The sequence below is a fragment of the Melanerpes formicivorus genome, unplaced genomic scaffold, assembly GCF_026170545.1.
Source record: "Melanerpes formicivorus ecotype bairdi unplaced genomic scaffold, bMelFor1.0.p_v2 SCAF_8, whole genome shotgun sequence".
Lineage (NCBI taxonomy): Eukaryota > Metazoa > Chordata > Aves > Piciformes > Picidae > Melanerpes > Melanerpes formicivorus.
This window is the reverse complement of record NW_027142360.1, coordinates 19394163-19418311: the sequence shown is the minus strand read 5'-3', so window position 1 is coordinate 19418311 and position 24149 is coordinate 19394163. Positions and strand designations below refer to the sequence as shown.

The window sequence follows — 24149 nt, the reverse complement described above, 5'->3', positions numbered from 1 at the left end:
ACACAGAGAAAGGGAATAAGGCAGAAGCCTAGAAAAAAAGAGCCCCATCTCTCTTTCAACTGGGATTTCTTCTGCTCTTAATGATGTGTCTCATTCCCTTTGCAAAAGATTAAAAACCAAGAGATTAAAAGATTATACCAAGTGGATGAGCTGGACTTTGCTGCCACCCTCCCTCTTGCTGGGACAGACCTCTGGGAAACCTCTCTTCCCTGCTTTCCCCATCTCCCTTCTCCTCCCTTCCCCTCCCACCCCTTGATCTTTATAGATCAAAAAGCCCTTGCCTTCTGACAGTTTGAGCCATTCTGGCCATCTTCAAGGCCACTCTCTGATCCTTGCTCAGGGGTAGGTGCAGAGAGAAAGGGTATGTGTAAGCCTGGGGGAGCCACTGACATAATGTCCTAGCTGTCCATCTTCAGTAACTCTAGCATTTCTCCCCTCAGAAACCCTCACTCCTCAGGCAGTCTGCATTGTTGGAGAGCTCTGCAGCTAAGTGAGAAAAACCTCCGAGGCATCCTGAACCCATTGCAATGAAGATACCACCCAGGGTGATGTGAAGCTCCTCTTGGGAGAGGAGGGCATGGGAAGAAGGCTGGAGCAGCCCAAAGTGGTGATGGGTTCCTTCAGTTATTCTTCCTGATGATGGGCAGATGCACAAAGTGATGCACAAGTGAGGCATCCCCTGAGTAGACCTTCAGCTCTGACAGGGATTTTTCAGCACCAAGTCTGATAGAGCGGAGATTTGGTCCTGTTCACTCCAGAGGTGTTGGGAGTGTGGAGAGGGACACGTTGCACTTTGGGTTGATCCCTCCATTCTCTGCTCTGCCTTTGAACACCATTTTTTCCAGACTGTCTTCTGCTAATGGGGTCTTTGAGGGCTTGAACTGTCTCACTGTAGTTTGAGATCAGGGCTAGAAAAACCAATACCTTTCTGCCCTTTGATTTTGCTACCCCTTCCTTGCTTCACTTCATTGCTTGCTCTTCTTGATGGCACAAAAGCCATGAGAGTTACTACTGAGCCTGCCTCCCCCTGGGCAATGTCCACAATATCCCAGCCATAAGAGGGAAGGTTGATTCCATGCCTGGAGGAGCTACCTAATCCCAGAAGAACCTCCTATCTGTGGCATACTCGGAGGCCTCTCAGCCTGATGGAGACAGAAGCATACAGACCTTGCACTCTCCTCTAGATCCACAGCTATTAGGGAAGAAGCTGGAAACACTTCTGTCTGGGAGGCTGCAAGCAGGTTAGTGTCCAGTGCACTCATACTTGCACTCCAGTGCACTCCAAACATGCTGCCCTCTGTAATGAAAAATGGGCCCCACTCCACTTGGCAAAGAATGAGGCATCAGCATAACACTGCAGGAACTGTCCATGCTACACAGCACTTATGCAGCACTTGCCATCTCCCACGGCCATTGCAATGTGCAGCTACCCATACAGAAGGAACCTCATGTCTTTATTCCTGACAGCTGTCAGTCCCTGGAAAACAATTCCTTCCCTCCCTCCTCCCGGAGTCCCAAAGCCAGACTGGGAGGCTGAGAGCAGACGAACAAGGAAGGAAATCTGCCAACTTTCTCTCTCTCTCTCTCTCTCTCTCTCTCTCTCTCTCTCTCTCTCTCTCTCTCTCTCTTTCTTTAGCTGCCTGTGAGGGAAGTTGCAGGAAAATAATGAAATAAAAGCCAAGGCCCAGAGAAAGCTGATTCATCCACAGCCCAGGGCCAGCGGCCGGCTCCAAGCAGAGCTGTAAAATCAATCTGTCACTGCTCACCGCAGTATAGATCAGTGAAGAGATTCTGACTGCAGCGAGGGCAGAGCCCAGCCTTCTCCTGGGGCTCGCTTTCCCCAGCCCTGGGACCTGGTTGTGCCCCTTGGGGAGATGGGCAGATGGGCAGGGGAAGAGGCAGAGAGGGAGAAGAGCTGATCCATCACCTCTGAGAGCTGGATGCGCTCCCAGAGAGACTCCCTTCCCTGGCAGCAAGCACTGAAGGCAGCACAGGCAGACTGCATGGCTGCCTTCCCTGCCCGACTCTCCCCTCCTTGGGCAGGCAAACGGCACAAGGGCCAGGTGATGGGGAGAGGGTGAGAACGGCTGCCTGCACTCCCAACCCCTACTCCCTTGAGGTACTGTGCATGTTGAGTATTACCTCCAGAGGGTTAAAAAAATTTCCCTTTTATCATCACCTTTGTGACTCCCAGATTCTGGGATATTCTGGGACTTATTAGCTCCCCGGCATATGTTGGAATAACACCAGGGAATTGCTCTAATAAGGTCAGCTCCTGTGTTCATCCCTATAACAGCATCTCCAGTGTTACAGGATGTAGGCATCAGAGCAGCAGCTGAGAAGCAAGGTGCAAACCAAGGTGGTTCTCAGGGCTGTTTCCATCCCCATTAAGGAGGCAGAGAGGTTAGACCTGGCTGGAGGGTGGTGGTCTCAGGGATGCCGTCACAAAAGTATTAGATGGTTCTTCCTCTGCAGTGCTGGACATGGAGAATGAGACACCTCTGCAGCTGACTTAAAGTATCTGTGACGTCCTTAGGAGGTTTTTTAATTGGTGAAAGTTTTTTGGTTGCTGGCTGATGGTTTTTTTTTTCCCCTCACTTAAGAAGTAACAAACAACAGAATCTTTCCAGGGCTTTTGACAAGGTCAGAGACTCTGCAAAATAAACATGAAGGTGAGCTCCTGTATCCTCTGAATGATTAGCTGCAATGGGACAAATAAACGGTGGGAGCCTGGCTCTGAACCAAATTGAGGACCCAAATGCCCCACACTGCTGAGGATGTGGTGCTTGCTTCTGCTTGTTCTGTCCTGCTGGATGTAAGTGCTCTTCCTGGGTCAGCAGCAGTATAAGTAATATTTTACCACTGTGGGCCCTGGCAGCACAAGGATTCTTCCCTAGCACTTCTGAGTCCAGAACAGATCTGTGCCAGCAGAAGAGCCTCTGAGAGTCTCATCCCAAACAGACTGCAAGATGATCCTGGAGGAACTCAAGCAGGAGCAAATCCTGCGTTCATTTGGAGACGGAAACCTTTTCTCCTACTTTAACACCCTACAAGAGTAGGCAGTGTCTATCCAGACAGAGGTAGAAAAAGATGGAAGCAAGTCTCTGTTCCTTTAGCTTTTAGCTTCAAAAAAAGAGTGTGGAGGAAAAGCCCCATGGTCATAACCCCCCAAAGTGATAAAGGCAAGGAAGCTAGAGTTTGTCGTTGCCAAGACAACCTTCCTTCTCTTCTCATCCCAGGCTGAGTGAGTAACTTTGGCATTTAATCCACTGGGAACAGCCATCTACAGATGGTCCAAGGAACATCCAGAAGTGTCCTCAGAGCTGCTCATCTCCTGTCTCTCTGAGGAGTGTGTGTGTGCCTGTGTGGTTTTGCCCACTTGAGTTTGCAGGTTTGAAGTAAAAGAGGACACAAAAAGCTTCTTAGATGGCATTGTCAACAGGGCTCATGACCTTGTATGTTTGTACTTGGTGGCCCATCTTGTCTCCTTGTGCCATCTAGGTGTTGTGTGTGGTGTCTGGGGCAAGTTTTCTAGGTGGATGCTTCACACTTGTTGCCTTTGTTTTGCGGGAAGCAGCTCATTCCCTTTAGGCACCTGATCGTTTGCCCCTCTGTGTACAGTGTTAGTGGGTTTAGTATCCTGTTCCTGAGGCTGTTGTATGCACATGAGACAAGCAGGAGCAATCCTGTGCTTGCTGGGTTTTGTTTTCTGTGTGATGATTTCGCTCCCAGCAGAGAGAAAAATGTGCAGGAGGGTCAAAGGAGTTCTCCACTCCCCTATAGAGCTGCAGATAGATGAGGTAATTACACTGTTCTGTACTTACACAACAACTAGCAGGATGGGGAGGTGGGCCAGAGGTGAGCTGCTTTTAGGACAAGAGGAAATGGCCTCAAGTTGCACCAGGGGAGGTTTAGATTGGATATTAGAAGAACCTTATCCACTGAAAGGGTTCTCAAACACTGGAATAGGATCACCATGGTTGAATCCCCACTGCTGGAGGTGTCTAAAAGATGCATAAGTGTGGTGCTAAGGGACATGGTTTAGCACCAGGCTGGGTAGTAAGGTTGGACTCAATGATCTTAAAGGTCTTTTCCAACCAAAATGATTCTATGATTCTTCAGATGCAACTGGACGTCATGATATAATGCATTTAATTACAGCATTGCCTGCAGTGGGTTATGGGGGGCAGAGTAATTCCACTGCAGGTTTTGGACCACATGGAGAAAGCCTTTGGTTTCCCTTCAGAGGTTACCTGTGTTTGTCTGTCTGTACCTGTGTGAGTAGGTGCAGGGGGCAGGGTTAGGTGTCTGTGACCCTAGAAGCTGCTGTAAACATGTTGATATTTATGCTGAGGGGAAGGTCTTCACCCAGCTGTTGCATGTGTGTACGTTTGTGTGAGGTGGGGGTGCAGGTGGTCCCTGTTCAGCTGCAAGTGGAGGTTTCAGAGCACTTCCATTTGTTCCTCCAACCCCTGTGTGTGCCCGTGTAAAGGACACAGACAGGTGACACAGGAACATGTGGGTGTGAATTGGTCACAAGCAAATGTAGGTGTTGGGGCAGGTATCACATCAGGGGGGCCAGGGGCCAGACCAGCCTCTGAGCAGGGAGCAAATAGTCTCACAGGGCTAGGATGGACCTCAAGACATTTCTGAGCCAGCTGATATGATGTGGTTGCCTGGAATAGCAGGAGACTGGATTGTGCATCCAGGAAGGCAGCTCCCATCCAGCGTCCTATGTTCCTAAGTTTCTTGGCAGCTGTTGCGTGTCTGTGTGTGTCCAGGCCAGGGAGTCCCTGCACAGTTGTGGTGAGTGTGAGGCATTCATCGTGTCCCACCAGTTGTGGTCTGTGTGTCTGTATGGCTGCACTGGGATTATTTAAGTCCAGCTGTGATACATGTTTGTATTTTCTGTAAAGGGGTTGGGGAGTAATTTCTTCAGGGTCACCCTGTGTTTGGTGAGGTGGATTCCTGGCAGATATTTCCCTGTGACCGGCTCCCCAGCACCTGGTGCACATGGATGTGTGTTTGTGACTGTTGGCAGGATCTCTGCCAGTGGTGGCATGTGGGGGTTTGGGCACGGGGAGGTGGAAGGTCTTATAGTAAATGGTTGTGTGTACCTGAGGGGATGTGGTTGTGGGTGATTCCTGAGGAGCTGTTGCATTTCTGGGGGGGGGGGGTTTGAGGAGGTATATGAAAGACTGTCTCCCCAGGGGGATCACATGCATGAAGGGTTTCCTCCACCTCCTGTTGCATTTACATGTGCCTGTTTCCTTGGCAAATACCACAGGGGCATATACCAAGGCATAGTTTCCCATGGCTGTAGCACATACCTGTGTCAGCAGGTGTTAGCTGTTGCATGCATATGTGTGTTCATGTAGCTCCTCAGGAGCTGCTGCTTTGTACCTGTATCATTCCTAGCAGCTGTAGTATTTTCATGTGGGTGACTTGATTCTGAGCCTCTGTGTGCGTGATTCCCCAGCAGCTGTTGCTTACATGCGTTCCAGGAAGCTGTTGTATGTTGTGTGTAGCTCTCCCGCAGCTGCTGTAAGGGAATTGTGTGTGTGTGTGCAGTTCCTCAGCAGCTGTTGCATGCGTGCTCATGTCTACGGTGGAGGCCCACCCCTTTCTGCCTGCACCGGAGCGCTGGCTGTGCAGGCAAGGAGAGCTCGGAGCTGGCTCCATGGGAGAGGGACCTTCGCTTGCCACAGCCTTCCCAGCTGGGAGAAGCAGTGCCGGCTCTGGTCCCACAGCCCTATCAGCCGAGCCAGTGCCGAATTAATCACTCGCCTTTTAAATGCCAATACAGCCCTCTCTGCCGTCTTTCCCCAGTGATGCGGATGCGGCGAAGGCAGCAAATCCTCCGGCTGTGTGTGCCCTCCCCGGACTGCTGCTCCCTCCCCGCCTGTCGTGCTCGCCTGTGTGCCAGGCTGGAAGAGCTGCTTAGGTGCAGCCGGGAATGAGACAGCTGTGGGGCAGGGGACAGCACAGCTTCAAGGAGTGACACAAGGTGGGGGATAACCTCCCCTTCGCCCCCCCCTCCTACACACACACACATCCACAGGGCTGCAAGTTGCTGAAGACAGGGGTCTTTTGTACCTCCACTTCGTCTCCTGTCATGCCCCATTTGGAAGCCGGGAGCAATCGCCCCTCCAGGAGCAGGTACGTGTGCGTGTGCGTGACACGTTCGTGTGTGCAGTCCTTGTGCAGCTGCCTCGCCGTGTCCTCCGCTCCCTCTTGGCGTCCGTGTCGCCTCATGGAGAAGCGGCTGAGATTGGAGGGGCAGGACTGAGGTTGGGGAGAAGGGCAGGATGGATGCACTGCCATTCTTGAGCCCGTGCATGCACTCCCTGGGGGGTGGCTGTCTCTGATCCGAGGATGAAGGCAAGGGGTGAGTGCAAGGGAGATGGGGAAGTGGCTGGGGCTGGAGAGGGGGTGGGGTGTGGGGGGGAGATAATGCCCACATGGGGTGATGGGAGGGAGAGAGGCTTGGAGATAGGTCTCCCTTTTGGTGTGTGTGTGCACTTGCTTAGGATCAGGATGCTGAATAGGTCCAGGACTTGCTGCATGCAGCTGGGTTTGACTCTTCTGCTTGTATTCAGACCTTGCAAGAGGAAGGGATGCATATATACATATATATATGTGTGTGTGTATGAGTATGTGTGTGTGCATACATATAAATGCATAGGAATAGCTATAGGTACATGTATGTACTCCCACACATACATGCATGTGCATCTATTATAGATACAGACATATATGTATATTAGCTGCAGTTATGGGATTGAAGAGCAGGCAGCCTCATCCCACAGCCCCCTGCTCCCTGCCTGTTTGCAAACTTTGTTGGGGAGCCTTTTTGCAGACAGTGATGCATGTGTCTGTGTGTGTGTGAACACTCTCCTGGTTTGGATGCAGGGGTGTGAGTAAATCTCTGCTCTGCTTTTACACTGCTCTGCTGGGAGGCTGACTGGCTGCAGAAAAGTCATTGCGTGGTGTCTGTCGGGTGTGAGTGTGTGTGTGTGGCGCCAGTGGGAGCCGGGTGTTTGTGTAGGGGCCCAGGACAGCTACTCGAAAGCTTCTGTATGTGGATAGACATTGCTTGCTGGGTGTCTGTGTGCCCATTTATTCCACCAGAGAAAGCATGCCCACGTTTCTGTGCATAAGGATCCTCCTGCTTTGGGGCATGGGATGGGGGGGAGGAGAAGCTGAATGAATGAATGGGAGCAAGAGGAGGGGGAGGAGGAGGCGTGGGGGTGGGGGAGAGAGACGAACAGACGCATCCTATTCTCATCCCAGGACGGGCAGAGAGTACAGCTGCTGCTGTTCCCGTTCCAGAGCTTGGATTTGGCCGGGGGAAGGCAGCATAAATCTGCTAATGCTGCAGCAGGCAGCATATTTGGGAGCTGCCCTCTTATGTGTGTGCTGGTGTGGCTGCCCCCCTGCCTCTGCATGCATGCATGGGAGCACCTGCGTGTGCACTGCATGTGTGTGTCCATGTGTGCGGAGGCAGCGGTGGCTGTGCACAAACAAGATGCTTGCAAACATTCTCGCAAGCTCCCAGGGAAGGAGTTGTCGGCGGCGGGGAGGAGAGCAGTGCTCGCCGTGCGCTGCGGGTGCGTGCATCTTGCGGCCGTGCACAGCCCGCGGTCCGCTGGCACCCGCTCCGGCTCACACAAGTATCTGCTGCTGGAGGCTGGTGTCTGGTGTCTGCACACAAAGTGGGTGCACAGGTGCAGGCCAGGCTTAGGAGCTGCTCCCCTTCTTTTCCTCCTAAAGGCTGGAGAGCACAACCTTTCTTCCCACCGAAACCGAGCTATGGAGCAGGGACAGGATTGCTGAGACTGGAGCAGGGCTGGAGATTATGTAGGAGGGTGGGGAGGAAGGGGGTGTCCCTGTCCCTGAAGGTTGCCTAGGGGACTGGGGAGCCTGGCTGCATTGAATGCTGTGAGCCAAGGAATTTGTGGTGTATTGGGAGGTGGGAGGGTAGTGGGAATGTGTGTGATATGGGAGAGCTGGGGTGGAGGGGGAGAAAGGGGGCTGTGCTGGGATATGAAGGGATTCCTGATGACATGCATCCTGCCCCTCCAGTCCCCATAAATACTGCCCCTCCCGGGTCCCAGGAAGCGCAGCCTGGCAGCATCACTAATGCAATATTCAGTGGAAGCTTCATTTGCATGGAGCATGCATTATTAATATATTTAAATACACCCCCCTCCCTCCCCCCCCCCCCTTTCTGCCTCCCCCGTGCAGGCCCTACCAGTAGCAGTGAGGAAGCTGCAGGGAGCAGAGGGGTGCTGATGCAGTGCCTGAGGTGATAAACAGCCACTGTAATCCCACTGATTTCCCCAGCCTGGAAACCTTTCCCCTCTACAGTTCCCTCCCAGCCAGCCACGCTCCTCACCTCATTATTTGCCTTGGGGAGGTGTTTGGCTTGCAGGGCATCCACCCCACAAACATGCAGATTTGTTGGTGTGAAGCAAGCTGCCTTCATTGCTCTTCCCCTGTCAAAAACTACGACACTGAGGGAAGAACCGTGGATGCATGGCCTTTTCCTCTCTTCACCCAGCTCCAGGCAAAGTAGGTATTTGGGAATGTGCTGCCTGATCTGCTGCGCTGGGGCGAAGCTGAGCTGTGGAGCAGAAGCTGCTTGGAGGGTAGAGAGGGCATTTGGGAAAGGGGAGCATACAGAGGTGTAGTTTTTTGCTGGGGGGAAGCTTGCGGTTAAAATCAGCAAGGTAAAAAGCACAGGCAGAGGGAGAAGGCAGGAGGGAAGCAAGCGTAGTTCTGACGATGTCCGTGATGTTTGTTCCTACCTGGGTCGTGTCAGAAGCCAGATGCAGCTCCAGGCAAAGTGCAGCTGCCTCATCTGACCCTGTTTAAGAGTGGTGGAGAGCACTGTTCACCTGGGAAAAAAGCTAGTGGTCACATCATGGCCTGTTGAAACCACCCAGTGCTGTCAGCAGCTGTGTCAGAATATATCAGTACATCTGCTGAGTGAGAGACCTGGGTTGCTCTCTCCCTCACCCCAAATACCGTGGCTTTTCCCTTGGTGCCCTGAAGTGTGGACCTGGTCTACGTTCTTCCTGTGAGGGAGGGCAAAGGACATGCAGGGAGCACCACTGCCCTCATGAGCTGCTGAGAGGCATCATGCACTGGGCAGAGGGGTGTGATGTCCCCAAAACACTCTCGCAGCCCTCACACATCCCTTGCGCCAGCACAGGACACGAGCAGCTTAGGCGCAGAGCAAATGAGCTCTGGGACAACATCTCCTTTTCTGGGAACAGAGGAGCTTTTGTTTTTCTCCCTCATGGAAGAACAGAGCTGTTCTGAACAGTGAGGGATCCCAGGCTGCAGGCAGGTATGGAGGGAGGAAGCTGGAGCTTGCCCAGTAGCACTGCAGCTTCTGCTGGTGGGGATTGTCCAGGCTGGTCCTGATGCAGTTACAGCAGGGGCTTGAGATTTCTTTGAGGTTCTGTAGGGGCAGAGCTCAATCTCTCCTGATGCCTTTCTATATGGGAAGAGGAGTGAAGGAGGACATGGAGTTGTGACACTGAAGGGAGGCAGGCTGAATGCACAGGAGCAACCTCCCATGCTGGGGTTGGAGGGAGAAGTCCTCTTTTTGGGCTGGAAGGGGAGAGACCAAATCTTGGGGAGCAGACCAAAGGGCTGTGACCCACCTCCATCCCTTTCTCTCTGCTGGACCAGAATGGATTTCCTGCAGCTGTGAACCACATGGAAGCTGTATTTAAAGCCACAGATGAGTCAAGCTTGGCACTTAGGAGGTGACAGTGACTGTAGGACCGCTGTTGTCTTTGCTTCAGTGGCAAGACGGTCTGACAGCTTCGCTTAAGCAGAGCTGCATTTGTGTCCTGGCTTTCCTGTGCTCCTTAGCTGGTGTTACTTTTGTGGCTTGCTTTGGTGTTCCCTGACCCCCACTTTCAGGGATTATAGCAGTTCTTTGGGTCTCCTGGGAGCTGAGGGGTACCTAGCCATTGCCTGAGATGAACCACTTTTTTCACAAACAGGACTGACCAGATAATTTTCTGTCACTGAGGAGAAATGACCTCATTTGCTCAACACTCCCAAGCCAACAGGAAACCCAGTTCCAGCTGACCAGCTGAGGTACAGAAGGAGGGCAAGGCAGTTGTCACTCTTTCCATGGCATTGTAAGGGATGGGAAACAAGCTATTAGGAGCCAGATTGAAGTGAATGACTTGATGAGTTTGGTCTCTAGATGTTGCCTCTTGCAGGGACACTTTAAGGTTTCCAGGCAGTTTGGATAGACACAGGGGCTACATGGTGCCTTATAAAATGGAATGAGCTATGGACATAAGCATGGCATCAAAACCCCATAGGCAAGTTTGTCCAGCTGGTGAAGGTGAGGCCTATTCATGCTCCTGTGCTGGCCTAACTGATGCATTGGGGCCATCCCTCCCCATCTACAGGGAGTACATCTCCAGCTTTTCAGTCCTTGGGTGTAGAATTTTGTTCCAGACAATGCTTTGAGGAGCTGCTGGTGACTGTGAATATCACAGAGCTGAGAAGATGTGCCTGGGGACCATGAACTCATGTTCTTTCTTATACAGAGACACCAGTACACAACATTAAGACTTGTCTGGGTTTGATAAGCTGTGGAGGAAGGACTGTTTGCAAGACTCAGGGCTCTTTTGACTCGTGTGGGTATCGGTCTGACAGCCGAGAGATGAAACAAATACCGTTGTGAGGATGGATCATCGGTAACACGTCCTGGGAAGAGGGTCACGATGCAGCAGAAGGTATCCCTAGCTCTGCCACAGCTGGCTTGTGGGGAAGTCCCTTTCCTCCCCTCTCCAGCACTCGCTTCACTGCTGAGTGGCTTGGATGATAAGCTAATCACCATGGAAGGCGCTATAGATGTGCAGACTGTGTCTCAGGATGGTGTACAGCCTACCAGTTGCCTTAAGGCAAGGTGTCATATGCTTGTATTCATTCTTTCCATGGTTCATGCACTCAATCTGTAGACCAGATGGGTCAGAGCTGCCTGTGTATTTTTAGGTTACTATGAAGACTCCATGAGCTATCCTTCCTCTGGGAACATTGGTTTATGCATGAGGACATGTATGTTTGAGAACTGGAGAGAGCCATTTTCTGCTAGGCTTTGTCCTATCCTCTTGTATGCAGAGGTTCTGTCTATGCATGCATAAAGCACAGAATCACAGAATGTTAGGGGTTGGAAGGGACCTCAGAAGATCATCCAGTCCAACTCCCCTGCCAGAGCAGGATCACCTAGAGTAGATCACACAGGACTGTGTTCAGGTGGGTTTTGAATGTCTCCACAACCTCTCTGGGCAGCCTGTTCCAGTGCTCTGTCACCCTCTCAATAAAAGTTTTCCCTTATGCCCACATGGAACCTCCTGTGTTCCAGCTTGCACCCATTGCCCCTTGTCCTATCACTGGACATTGCTGAGCAGAGCCTGGCTCTGCCCTCCTGACACTCACCCTTCACATATTTATAAACATGAATGAAGTCACTCCTCAGTCTCCTGTGCTCCAAGCTAAAGAGCCCCAGCTCCCTCAGCCTGTCCTCATAAGGAAGATGTTCCACTCCCTTAATTATCTTTGTAGCTCTGTGGTGAAATCTCTCCATTTCCTGATGTCCTTCTTGATGTGAGGGGCCCATAACTGCTCGCAGTATTCCAGATACAGCCTCACTAGGGCAGAGTAGAGGGGAAGGAGCACTTCTCTTGACTTATTAGCCAGACCCCTTCAAAGTTAGTATGTACACGTGTGTCATTCCCTCCTCAGCTTTGTCTGTGTTGTCCATCTGTATGCGTTCCATTGTCCATTTGTCTAGGTGCCTCTGTCTGTTGTAGGTAATTGTGTGTGGGGCTGTGTAGTGAGCATTTGTGTTTGTGTGTGTGTGTGCACCTTTTCCATTTCTTGCTCTTGATGTCTCTTCTTGAGGGGTGTAAGGATGGAAGTGCTTGTGCGCCACGTTCAGCTGGAGAACATCCATCCATTTATCTTCTCCTCACCTCTCAGGAATCTGCTTCTTCCTTTCCCTGGTCCTGTGCTTTAAGAGATACCCTTTAGTTGTGTTACTTGGCACCAAATACATGAAGTGAGTTAGCTTTCTTGAAATCCATGTGCTCAAGTACATCCAGAAGCATCGAGCCTTGAAGCACAAGGGAGGGCCAGTTCCTGTTATTTCCAGGACTTCCAGTGAGACCAGTCTGGAAAACCCAGCATTCAAACTTGGCTGGTACACTAGCTGAAGGAGGATGATAAATTGGAGGGAATTCAGAGAAGAGCAATAAAAAGATGAGAGGGCTGGAGGGACTTATTTATGAGGAGAGATTAAAAGAACTAAATATGTAGAGCTCGGTTAAACGATGGTAGGATAACAGTTTACAATTATTTGAGGACTCAGAGAAGAAGAGATTATTTAAGTTGGCAAAGGCTGACAAAGGGATGGGATGAGCCTGAGTGAAGAGGAGAATATTTGGCTGGCTCTGAAGATAGATGTGAGTTTCCTGGTGTGAGTGTTCAGACTGACTATGAGATTGGACTGTGACATCTGGCAGGTTTACGGAGATGCAACTGCTTGCAGCAAGGGAACACAAAGGGGTGGAGAGAACAAGCTAGACTTGGCCATTGGTGGAGGTGGTGTCATCTGCAAGGCCTCTTCTTCTTCTGCAGCATTGCCAGGAACATTTTGAGAGATGTTTGAATGTCTGTTACCTTTTATTGATTCCTTGTCTCATAGCTGGGGAGAACCTGCAGACACTGTTGGTGAGGGAGCAGAGAGATGGCATGGGAGGAATGGGTAAATGGAGTCTGATGGAGGTGGAGGGCATTATTCCCTCCATCTGTCCATCCTCTCTGGCTGGAGAGGTAGTCTAGGAAGCTACAACAACTTTCTAGGAGGGGGCAGGCTGAACCTACCAAAGCCAGCAGTTCCCTCTTTTCAGACAAAGATGGCTTGGCATGAGGACAGCAGGGTCAGGACAATCAGACTTTCCTTCTCCGAGTTCCTAGTCACAGATGGTCCAGAATTGGGACAACAAGGTCAGAAGGATTAATGCCCTTCCTTTTTTTCCCCCTATTGCAGTCAGAGGCCAGGAAAATCGAGTCAGATCATAATAAAAGGATTAGTGTGGAGAGGCTGCTGTGAACAGAGCGTTAGACAGGTCAGAGGGATGGAAGAGAATTCAAGGGGGCTGGCCCTGTTGCAGATGGATGGTATGATGAAAGGGCTCTGTCTTTATCAAACAGGAAAGGAGATTTGGTCTTAAAATCTGGAACAAGGCATCAAGGGGGCTGGCACTCAAGGACAGGTGTTATTCCCAGCAAGAATCCATACTGGGATAACTGGTTGAAATGGCTTCAGACCTCCTTCCAGCTTTAGGAGAAAAGCAAAAAAGCCCTTCCTGGAATGGACTCTGCTGTCTGTTCACTTGTCCATCAATATGACCTAATGCATCAAAATGATACTGTTACCCATGGCTACTGTTTGCCCATGACTTCTGGGTCAGCCTGGCTATGCAAACCCATAGAAACATAAGAAGGGCCCTACTGAGCCAGGTTCAAGATTGTTCCACTTTGGTGCGTACAACAGTGGCTGAAAGAGGGAAGAGCATAAAGACAGGGCAACTGTAGAAGAATGCTTCCTCTGAACACTCTTTTAGCCTGCAGTGATGTGTGGCTGAAGGACCTTGTGCTAGAAGATCTGTTGCACATTTCCTATGCCTCCATGGATTTCTTTCTTCCCTGAACTTGTCCAGCCAGTTTTCAAGTCAGGTAAAGTCTTGGCATCCACAAAATCTCATGCTAGGAAGCTGTGCAGCCTAACCATGCAGCATGAAGTGCAAGACTTCCTCTTGTTTGTCTTGAACCTGTGACTTTCTGGTTTAATTGCCTTGATTCCTGTGTGGGAAGAGACAGTTAACACCTGTGGGTTTATAGACCTGTCTACTTTTATGATGTCTGTTGTCTGTTTGCCAGTAACCCTTCACCTTTCATCTTCTGCATCTCTCAGCTGCCCCTTTCTTGCTTACAGCAGTGCAACTTTGCAGTGACAGAAGGACATAGAACATTGCTATGTGGGAACTGACATCACAGAGATGAGCTGTGCCACGTGCCACACAGGTGAAAACTTTTGTGTCAGCTGCATGGTTGTAGGAGGAGAGGAAGAAGCTGTGCAAAAAACCATTTGAAACTAGTTGAGGCTACCCTTGGCCAGCACTGGTGCTAAGGGACTGGATCCTAGGAGGACTGGAAAATAGGAAGTGGAATATTGAAGTGGAGGAGAGTGGGAGGAGAAGCTGAGAGAAGATGGACTACCTACAGGGAGGCTCTCAGACCTGAGCAAAGCATAGGGACATCCTGACACACTTGAAAGAGATACCCAGGAGTCAGCTCCAAGGTCAGGACAAGAGATTTAGTGACAAAACTCCTGTTGAAACAAACATTTTCTCGTGTTTACTGTCTAGCTGAGACCCTCTCATGGGTGATGGAGAAAAAAATGACTAAAACCAAAACATCATCCATCTTGTGAGTGGTTTTCAAACAGACTAAGTTCAGAGGGAGTAAACAGGCTCATGTCAGGAAGAATTCCCATCTGTCGTGCAACAGCCTTGTGGTATTGGAGCAAAAGAAGGAGGTGCCCTCAGTAGCCCTTAGGGCATTTCCTCCAGAGGAAAACTGTTCAGGGTAACCTTTGAATAAAGGACTGTAGGAGACTGAGGTGAGTGGTGGAAAGTCTGCTTAGATGCTGTCAGATGTAACCTGGGCCAGGACAGGCCGCAGGGAGAGCGAGGGACAGTACTGTCAGCAAGGGCAGAAGATGAGGGGAGAGGTTTGGTGTGAAGGAAGGGACAAAGCATAAAGGCAGAAAGACCTGCACAACGTCAGTAGGTGGTGAGACCTCTGTAGCAACAATTTACACCCTGAGATTTTAATCTCTGTTCCCAACTGAGTGTACCTCATGGACCAAGGAGCTCTTCTGCAGTCCCAGCAGCATGTTCCCAGCCTAGTCACACCACAGGACGCTGCAGCTGCATCATTCTTTACAGATCAAGGAAGGTGGTGGGACATGTTGTACCACACCATGTGTGTGTGAAGATTTTCTGACAGTAGTGAAGTGTGGAAACAGCAAGGGAGAAAGCATTTTTTCTGTCTCCCCTATCTCTTTCTGTTTTTTCTTTTCCTCTGTCTCCTCCCCCATGCTGCTTGTGACTTTCCTTCCCTTCCCTGTCTCCTTGCCTGGCACTGGCTGCTATGTCTCTGTTTGTTTTCCTTTAATCCATGTGATGGATCAGTGACAGACCCCCACTGTAATTTTTCTAAATCAAAGCCCTTTATCTTGAATTGAGCAAGGTCAGGGGAAGCATCTTAAGGCATCACTTGTATTTTCTATCTCTGCCTTAGAGCAACTTAAAGGATGGCTCAACAGGATTAGTCGAAAGCGCAAGATTGGACAAATGGATTTGGCAGGGGCTGACTGGTGGGCCTGGGGGAGTGGGAGCTGCTTGCTGTGCTGGAAAGTGGGGAACACAGGCTCTGCTCGGGGCCTCAACCATTGCCTGCTGGCCAGTGGGCATGTGAAGGCAGCTGGGCTGCTGCTGAGCACACTCCTGATGCTGCCCTGGGAGAGAGCAGCCTCAGCCTGAAGCTTTTTTGCTAAGCAAAGCTACTTAGAGCCAGACAGGTGCTTTAGGGCCAAAGCACAGGGGACTGCTTTGGGCTTCAGGGATCATTGCCCCCAGTACAAGCCTTTCTGCAGAGCCTAGAGGGCCATGCTGATCACAGCAGAGCTATGTACAGCTGGAATGGGGTGGGTTAGGCCGCAGGAACAAGGCAGGATGCCGTTCCCTGCAGTTGCAGGTCCCTGTGGCAAGCTTCCCGCTCTCTCCCCAGCCTGCTGGGTGCTGCTGGATGTGAGAATTAGCAGCCCAGAGGTGCTGTCATTAGTCTCTGCTTCCTTGGCTTGGCTTCTGCTTCCCTCCTACCCTGCTTTTGCAAGTGCATGTTTCAGAGGAAAGAGTCAGGGCTGTGGGATGGGGGCAGAGCAGTGGCTGTATGCAGGCTCTGCTGGCACAGCCTGGCTGGCACACTGCAGCTCCTACCACGTTGTGGCCTTTGCTCCTCCAACGTCTCATTGCTGCCAGCAGCACCAGGTCTGCCCTCCTCTCACCCAGGGTCTCTCCTCTCTAGGGAGCAGTCGGCTCTGTCTGGGGTGGGAGAGGGTCTGCATGAGGCTGCCCTTTCACTTGTGATGACCCAGCTGTGCACCCAGCCACCAGCCTGTCCCAAGAGGGACCTGTCCCTTCCCCTCTGCACAGTGAATCTGTGCCAAGCAGGAGCCCTAGTCCGTTTTATCTCTGATCCCACAGGTGACCACTTACCTCCTTCATCTAAACCCTCTCTGTCCTGTACTGTGTTCTCATCATACTGGGTCTCAGTGATCAGAAAGGAGACTCCTGAGCACATTCCCCAGCTGCAGCCAGCTCCTACAGCCTGTTCCCCATTTGGCAGATGCCTCCTCCCTTGCACATCGTGTTCAAGGGCACATACCCATTGTGTTATCCTATGTGCATGTATTCAGCAGCCTGTATTGAACATTCAGGGGAATGGAGAATCACACAACCTCAGTCTTTCTTTCCCAAGCCTCTCAGAAAGATGGGATGGCTGGATTAGCTGGGAATATGACTGCTCCTCCCCAATGCAAGGATTTCCCTCACCAGACTCGCTGCACCATTGTTTTCTCATTAGCATCCCTGCTTCTCCCAGGCAGATGAAGGACCTCTTTGGGATCACATTGGCTCTCCATCATTCTCCTTCAGCAGGCTGGCTGTACAGCCCAGGGCTTGTCTTCAGTCTAGGGCATCCCAGCCCCTCTGTGTGTGCTGCTGTGGGGCAAGCTCACGTGGTTTCCACAGAGAAGAGGATTTGCATGCATGGTCAGGGAGAGACAGCCTGGCCTGTTTATTCTTAATGGTCTGTATTATCTCCATTAATTATGCCACCTCTGTCTCACATGCTAATTAAGGCTCAAGACTGCTAATGTAATAGGGAATTTGGGCAGAGACCACACAAGACCGGCTGGATTAAGTTAACCTTATGGAGTGTTAATGGATCTCCTAGAGGGGCCTTTCTGGCTAATGAGAATCCAGCTTGAATGGTAATCAGGGGCTTGCACTCTGCAGGCCCAGCAGAGCCAGGAAAGCTGGTGAGGCTGCAGGGCAGGACTTGGGAAAGGCACCAGCAGAAGTGGCTTGTGAAGCCGAGGTGAGGGGAGGAGGGTGGGGGGAAGAGACCTCAAGGTGAGGGAAGAACTGGGGTGAGTGGAGTAGGGATGCTGGTGGTGCTGCTGCACAAAGGAGAGCCCCAAACAGGCACTGCTGCTGGCTGCATGCTTTTTGTGGTGGGCACTTAAATAATAACACAAAGGGCTGTTCCTTGTGGTCGTGACTGCTAGCAGTGAAAAGGTCACCCAGACTGTGTTAGCTTTGAGCAGGTCTCCTCTCCGGGGAAAAACACCTAGGAAGATCCTGGCCTGGCTCCCAGGGACCTGTACCACAGATCATGGATGCCACTAGCTGGTGGATCAGAGGCAGACTTTGCCAGCCTGTCTTATATGGTGTGGGAAAAATGTTGAGGAGGGGATCTGGCACTGAGCACTCTTAGGTTTAAAGAGTAAACTTCCTTGCTGGTGAGCAGCGTGGTGAAAGGCTGGGTCTCTGTTCAAAAGAAACCTGGGGACAAATTAAAGGAGTCAAAAGAGATCTTAGAGGCTGGGCTGAGCTTTCAGTATATAAGATTAGATGAAGTTTGGGCATATCACAGATTCCTGATTGCACTTGAGGCAAAGCTTAAGCGTTAGGGCTGTATTTTCAAGGCAGAGCTGTATGATCCTGGGCCTGGATGAAACTGGGTCTTGCTGGGTGCCTGTGAAGCCTTCTGGGGAAGGTGTGCATATTTTCACATCTGGCTGCTATGTGCTAGATTTTTTTCCTCCAGAGGGAATAGTTGTGGAGTGAGATATAGGGCAAAAGGAAAGCCTGAAATGGAGGCCAGTTGTTTGCATTTCAATGTGAGGAGTTGAGTCATTTAGATCATCCCCAGAACAAACACATATAGCTCAGGGTAGGGTGTCTGGGAGGAAGGTATTGATCTGCAGATTTGTTTAAAGGAATTACAAAAAAAAGTCTTTGGAGTTTTCTTCTTGCTGACATCTCACTGCCCCTGGAGGTGCTCCAAGTGGGCAGGCTCTGTGCTCTGAGTTCTAGCCTGGAGGTTGCTCAGTACATGGGATTCACAGATTGCATCAAGTCAAAAGGAACCCTCAAAGGACATCTTGTCCAACCCCCCTGCAGTGAGCAGGGACACCTCCAACACATATGGCCTAGGGTCACATCAAGTCTGATCTTGAGTGTCTCCAGGGATGGGGCCTCAACCACATCCCTGGGCAACCTCTGTCAGTATTTCACCACTCTCACTGTAAAGAACTTCCTCCTTATGTCCAGCCTAAATCTACCCTGCTCCAGTTTCAAACCATTGCCTCTCATCCTATCACTGCAAACTCTTCTAAACAGTCCTTCCCCAGCCTTCTTGTAGGTCTCCTTCAGATACTGAAGTGTAGCTATAATGTCTCCCTGGAGCCTCCTCTCCTTCAGGCTGAACAGCCCCAGTTCTCCATAGGAGAGGTGCTCCTGCTCTCTGACCTTCTTTGTGGTCCTCCTCTGGACCAGCTCCAGCAGATCTATGTCTCTCTTGTGTTGGGGACCCCAGAACTGGACATAGTACTCCAGGTGAGGTCTCAGCAGAGCAGAGAGTCAGAATCTTCTCTCTTGACCTGCTGGCCACACTCCTTTTGATGCAGCCCAGGATGCGACTTGTCTTCTGGGCTGCAAGTGCCCATTGTTGGCTCATGTCCAGCTTGTAGTCCACCAGCACCCCCAAGGCTTTTTCTGCAGGGCTGCTCTCAATGTCATCCTTCCCAGCCTATTCTGATATCAAGGATTGCCCTGACCTAGGTGCAGAACCTTGCACTTTGCCTTTTTGAACCTCATGAGATTCTCCTGAGCCCACCTCTCCAACCTGTCCAGGTCTCTTGGGATGGATCTGGCCAAAAGCCTTCTGCTATGGGAACAATGACAGAGCAGCTAAGATGTGTTGCTTTGATTCCAGAGGTGTGAGTCTGAGCTGTGCTGACTGCAATTTGTGCAAAAAGGTTTCTTACACCAAACCCAGCTGTGGGTGTCAGACAGGTATCACTGTAGCTGCAGGAGCCTCTCTGTATTCCCAGCTATAGGGACTGCTGTCTCCTAACTGTTCCTTTGAGCTTCCTTACCTGAGCTGTGTCAGCTTCAGATGGCCCATGGCTTGCATGTGAGCCATGAGACTGGTTTGTAGTGCTCAGGGGTTAGAGCGGAGGTTTGTGTCTTGGGTGAAATATTGTGGGCTTGAGTGAAAGTTTGTGGGTTTGTGATGCAGTTCCCAGGGGCTGGAAAGAGATGACAAGGACATGGAAAGGGAACAGGTTCGGTTCAGGTTGCCCAGTGAGGTTTTTTCTTCACTTTTGGGCTCTTGATATGGGAAGATACCAGGGAACTGCAAGGAAAGGAGTTCCCTTGCTGTGTGTTGGTGAGTGGGAGTTGGTTCCCAGGGCAGAGTATGCTGCTGCCAGCAAGAGAGGGGAACTGAGGGAAGGCAAAAAAGGAAAAGCAGAGACCAGAAGGAGATGCAGTGCAGGAGTCAGATGGATTGCTCTGCCCAGACAGCAGTCCCATCCCTGCAAACCTGTATGCACCCAGTGGTGCATGCAGCACATGCACTGCTACCACAGGTTTGTGCTGTGCTCACAGCCTTGCTTTCACAAGGGTGCTCACTCTGCAGGTATGCAGTCACACCCTGGTGTCCCACAGAGGTACAAAAGCTGCCACACACATAAGCAGCCCACAAGGGACACATTGCTCCCTATGACACCTCACAAATGCACCAAAGTTTTCAGGAAGGAACAGATTCACACACACATGCACTGCTCACCCTGCAGCACAGCAGGTGGATGCACACAGCAAACGCACAAGCTCCTGGAGCCTGCACGCTCATGGGCTCAGGGTGACACCACGTTGTCCATTCTGTCCACTTTCAGCATTGTCCCACCCAGATGGACACCCTCATGGCAGCACTGACAGACACATGTGTTTCTGTGTTTTCCAGGTCTCCTTGCTTGCCAGCACAAAACAGGCAGGTGATGGTGAGGCAGAACACATGCCTTTGAGATGAACGAGACGAGCACCACACCGACACAAACACACTTATGCATCCCCCTTGGCTCCAGCTTGCCTTGCTTTCACTCTCCCTTTTCCTTTGTTTAGCCAGTCGTGGTGCTTATTCCTTGCCCCTGAAGTGCAGGAACAGATGGCTTGGAAGTTTGTTTAGGATGATGGTTCCCTTTTCTACTAGTGGCTCTCTTCAGCTGCTTAACTCAGGGCTAAGTGTCTGAGAGATGAAGATCCTCCTTGAGTATCCACACATGACACCTCTGTGTTACCTCTCAGCACCTATTAGAAATCCTGAGTCCCAAAGGCTCTTTAAATGGTCCTCATGACTGTACTTAAACCCAGGCAGCACTTCAGGCCATGGTGGCTTTCTGGATTCAGCAGCATCTGTTAGCTTTGCCCAAATGAGGCAACTCCATCTCCGTTCTGCTCTGTCCATGTGCCTTGCTGAGGACTCAGAGACTCTCACTTGTCCCCTTTCAGCCTGCATTATTCATCTCCTGTAATGCACAATGGATGTTTGTGGGAAAGGGCATGCAGGTACAATTGAGCACAGTGCTGGGGAACAATCTTTGCAAACTGGAAGTGCCTGGGTGCAGGGGCCAAGCTTAGCTGAGAGAAAGGGAACTTTTCTGCCTTCAGTGCACTTCTGCAAAGCGAGTGGTGGCAGTGGATGGGCAGAGGGGGTTGTTTGGAGGAGCTGAAGTGGTGGTGGAGGCTTCCCCACATGGTTCTGCTGGCTCCTCTCATGCTGCCACACGCACACGAGTGTGGTGTGTGTGTGGGAAGGTGGGACGGCTCCGGGGGAAGGTGTGAAGTAGGTGGCTTTGGGGAGTGGAGAGTTTGCATGCCTGAGTAACAGCGGGGAAGGTGTACTTGTGTGTGCGGGGCAGGGGGCTGGGGAGTGCCTGGTGAGGAGCTGTGGAGGGCTGGGGCATGCAGCGTGTGGGAGGGCAGGGAGATCCTGGCAGAGGCTGTGCAATGCATGCTTCACTGTCTCACACTGAGGTGTGTCTGTGTGTGCTCAGAGCCCATGCCCATCCAATACCACAGGACAAGAGCTCAAAGAACTCCTTCCATTTTCCCTCCCTGTGGTTAGGGCTAGACCTAGTGACAACCCCTGCTTTGCCTGTGTCCTAGTCACCTCTATGCCAGCCCCTTCATGTCTGTGGGCTTATCCTCTTGTCCCTGTGACAGTACCCACTGCTCCAGTGATCCCAACAGACTCCTACATCACATGCCTGCAGATGCACCCACAACCAGCTGCTCTTGCCCCCTGGAGGCCCCATGCCTTCCCATGCCCCTCCTGTTTCCCCAGGGCACACAGGGCCATTGGTTTGCCCTGATGCTGAACGCTGATTGCTCTCCATCATCAACAGCAGTATCACGCTGTGATGCTACTGAGCTTGTTAAACAAGACTGGCAGAGTGCTTGGCATGCCATCTCTGGTGCCAGGCCAATCTCCTCTCCTTCCTTTGCCCCTTCTTACCTACCTCGTGAATCTCCTTGTCTCTCCTGGGGCCCAGGGGAAGCTGGTGCTCTCCTGGCCAAACCTCTGCTTCCCATAAGGGTTTATATACTTCTCCACCATGCTTAGGTTCTGCAGTCACGTCCTCTGATGCCACTATCAGCCAATTTCAGAGCACTCAGGGCTGTTGGGCCCTTGCACTCTCCTTTGCATGCATATTATGCACATCTCACGCCAGAACAATGGAGGAAAGGAGAAGGGATGAGGGTGGATGTTTTCACAGGCTTTCTGCTCTACAGACTTTGCAGCCAGGAGCTGCCACATGTGTCAGCAGATAAATACATGGGCTTTGCTGGGAGCTGGTAGAAGGGGCAGAGCTAAAGAAAAGTGCAAAAAACCCTGAAGAACTCAGAGATTTAGGCAGTTTAAGCAGACTGGTTGTGGCAGGGGTATGTCTGTGTGTGTGCACACGTCTGCCTGTGCTGAGGCACAGAATCAGAACACAGCTGTCTCCAAAGTGAGTCCCTCCAAAGTGAGTCCCCAGCTTCAGAACTTCCAAGGATGTCATTTTTTGGGGGGTGGGGGGTTAGGGCTGGTGGTGGTGGGGGGAGGGAGTGATTCTGTCTGTCTGCATTTTGTGTGCAGTTTGTGTTTGTCTGCCCGTGCTGGATGGTGATGAGTATTTGTGTTTTCCATGTTGACAAAATATGGCTAGTGTTTGGTGGTGCTGGGGCTAGCATTTAGGATCCAGAAGGATGGTGTGCCTCTGTGTGGGCTGAGTTAGGCAGGTAACAGTATCTGATGCAATCAGTTTGTATGCTGCAGGCAGTTTGTAAGCGTAGTGTATCTGTGTGTGACATGCAGCCAGTGGTGCTCGCTTGACTTCTGTCCCTAGGTGAGAGGGGACGTTGTTTTGTGGGCTTTTGTTTCCTTATAGAGAGGTGTGCTGTGAAATGTTGGTGTGCTTTTTTGGCACTGATACAGCTGCCTGTGTTGCATCTGCTCCTTGCTATGGAGGTGGGCTTATTAAATCACAGAATGTAGCTGGTTGGAAGAGATCTTAAAGGTCATCCGGTCCAACTCTTGACCCAGCACCCAAGGGTCAACACTAAACCACATCGCTAAGCACCAGGTCCACACGCTGATTAAACACTTCTAGGGATGGTGACTCCACCACTGCCCTGGGCAGCCTGTTCCATGATTTGATAACCCTTTCAGTGAAGAAATATTTCCTAACCTCCAGCCTAAACCTCCCCTGGTGCAGCTTGTATCCATTTCCTCGAGTCCTGTTGCTTATCATCAAGGAGAAGAGGCTGGCCCCCTCCTTGCTCCAACCTCCCTTCAGGTAATTGTAGAGAATGAAAAGGTCTCCTCCCAGCCTCCTCTTCTCTAGACTGAACAACCCCAGCTGCCTCAGATGCTCCTTGTAAGCCATGTGCCCTTCACGAGCCTCACTGCCCATCTCTGGGCACCCAGCACCCCAATGTCCTTCCTGTAGTGAGTGGCCCAGAACTGAACACAATATTCGAGGGGTGGCCTCACCAGTGCCGAGTACAGGGGGATGATCATCCTCCCTGTTCCTGCTGGTCCCCATGTTTCTAATACAAGCCAGGATGCAATTGGCCCTCTTGGCCACCTGGGCACACTGCTGACTCATGTTCTGGTGACTATCAACCAGTACCCCCAGGTCCCTCTCCAAGTTGCATCTTTCCAACCACATGTCCCCAGATCTGTACCACATCTGGGGCTGCTGTGATCCAGATGCAGGACCTGGCACTTGGACTTGTCAAACTTCATACCATCAGCCTTGGCTGATGTGTTTGTGCAGTGATAGTGATACCTAAGTGGTCAGGAGTCTTTGTGTGGTGGGTATGTTCAGATGTTAAGCATGGGTTTGTGCCATGGTTGGGGTTCTGGGTGCTGGATTTAAATGTCTTGTGCAGTTGGTGTGGTTGTGTGATGGTCATCTGGAATCTGATGTATGGTAACACAGCTGTGCAATCTTGTTGGTGCAGCGTGTATGTGAAGCAGAGAAGCACCTCACCCTTTGGAGGGACTCTGACACTTTAGGGTATGTATGCAAGATGGTGCCTGGGGGTGTGAGAAGGCCAGTGAGTGGATGTGTGTGCATGAAGCATCTGTGTAGCAGTCTGAGTATGAAGAGTGTGCTTGCAGGGGGTATGCCTGGGTGATGCCCGCAGCGCTGGGAGACAGCCTGTCTGCATGCCTGCAGCCATGTGTCTAGGCACACCTCACCTTCTCCTGATGCAGTTCCATCAGCACCTTGACCTGCACTGGGCCAGGTGCTGGCTTGGGTTTGCCAGCAGTGGGACAGCTAGGCTCTTAGGATGCGAGCCATCCTCTTTCCGTCCGTCTGTCTGCTTTGCTGCCTGTGTCCAGCTGTCTGCTCCCATAATCAC

The 24149-nt window shown here is 51.3% G+C and overlaps 1 long non-coding RNA gene across 1 annotated transcript in view; it reads left to right on the top strand.

Annotated features, from left to right (window-relative positions):
- The first annotated feature begins 5664 nt into the window (after positions 1-5664).
- The window catches only part of LOC137442736 (uncharacterized), a 55223-nt gene continuing 36738 nt past the window's right edge, over positions 5665-24149 (top strand). The window contains exon 1 of the long non-coding RNA XR_010987761.1: positions 5665-6159. This is a non-coding gene — a long non-coding RNA (uncharacterized lncRNA). The remainder of the gene's footprint in view (positions 6160-24149) is intronic.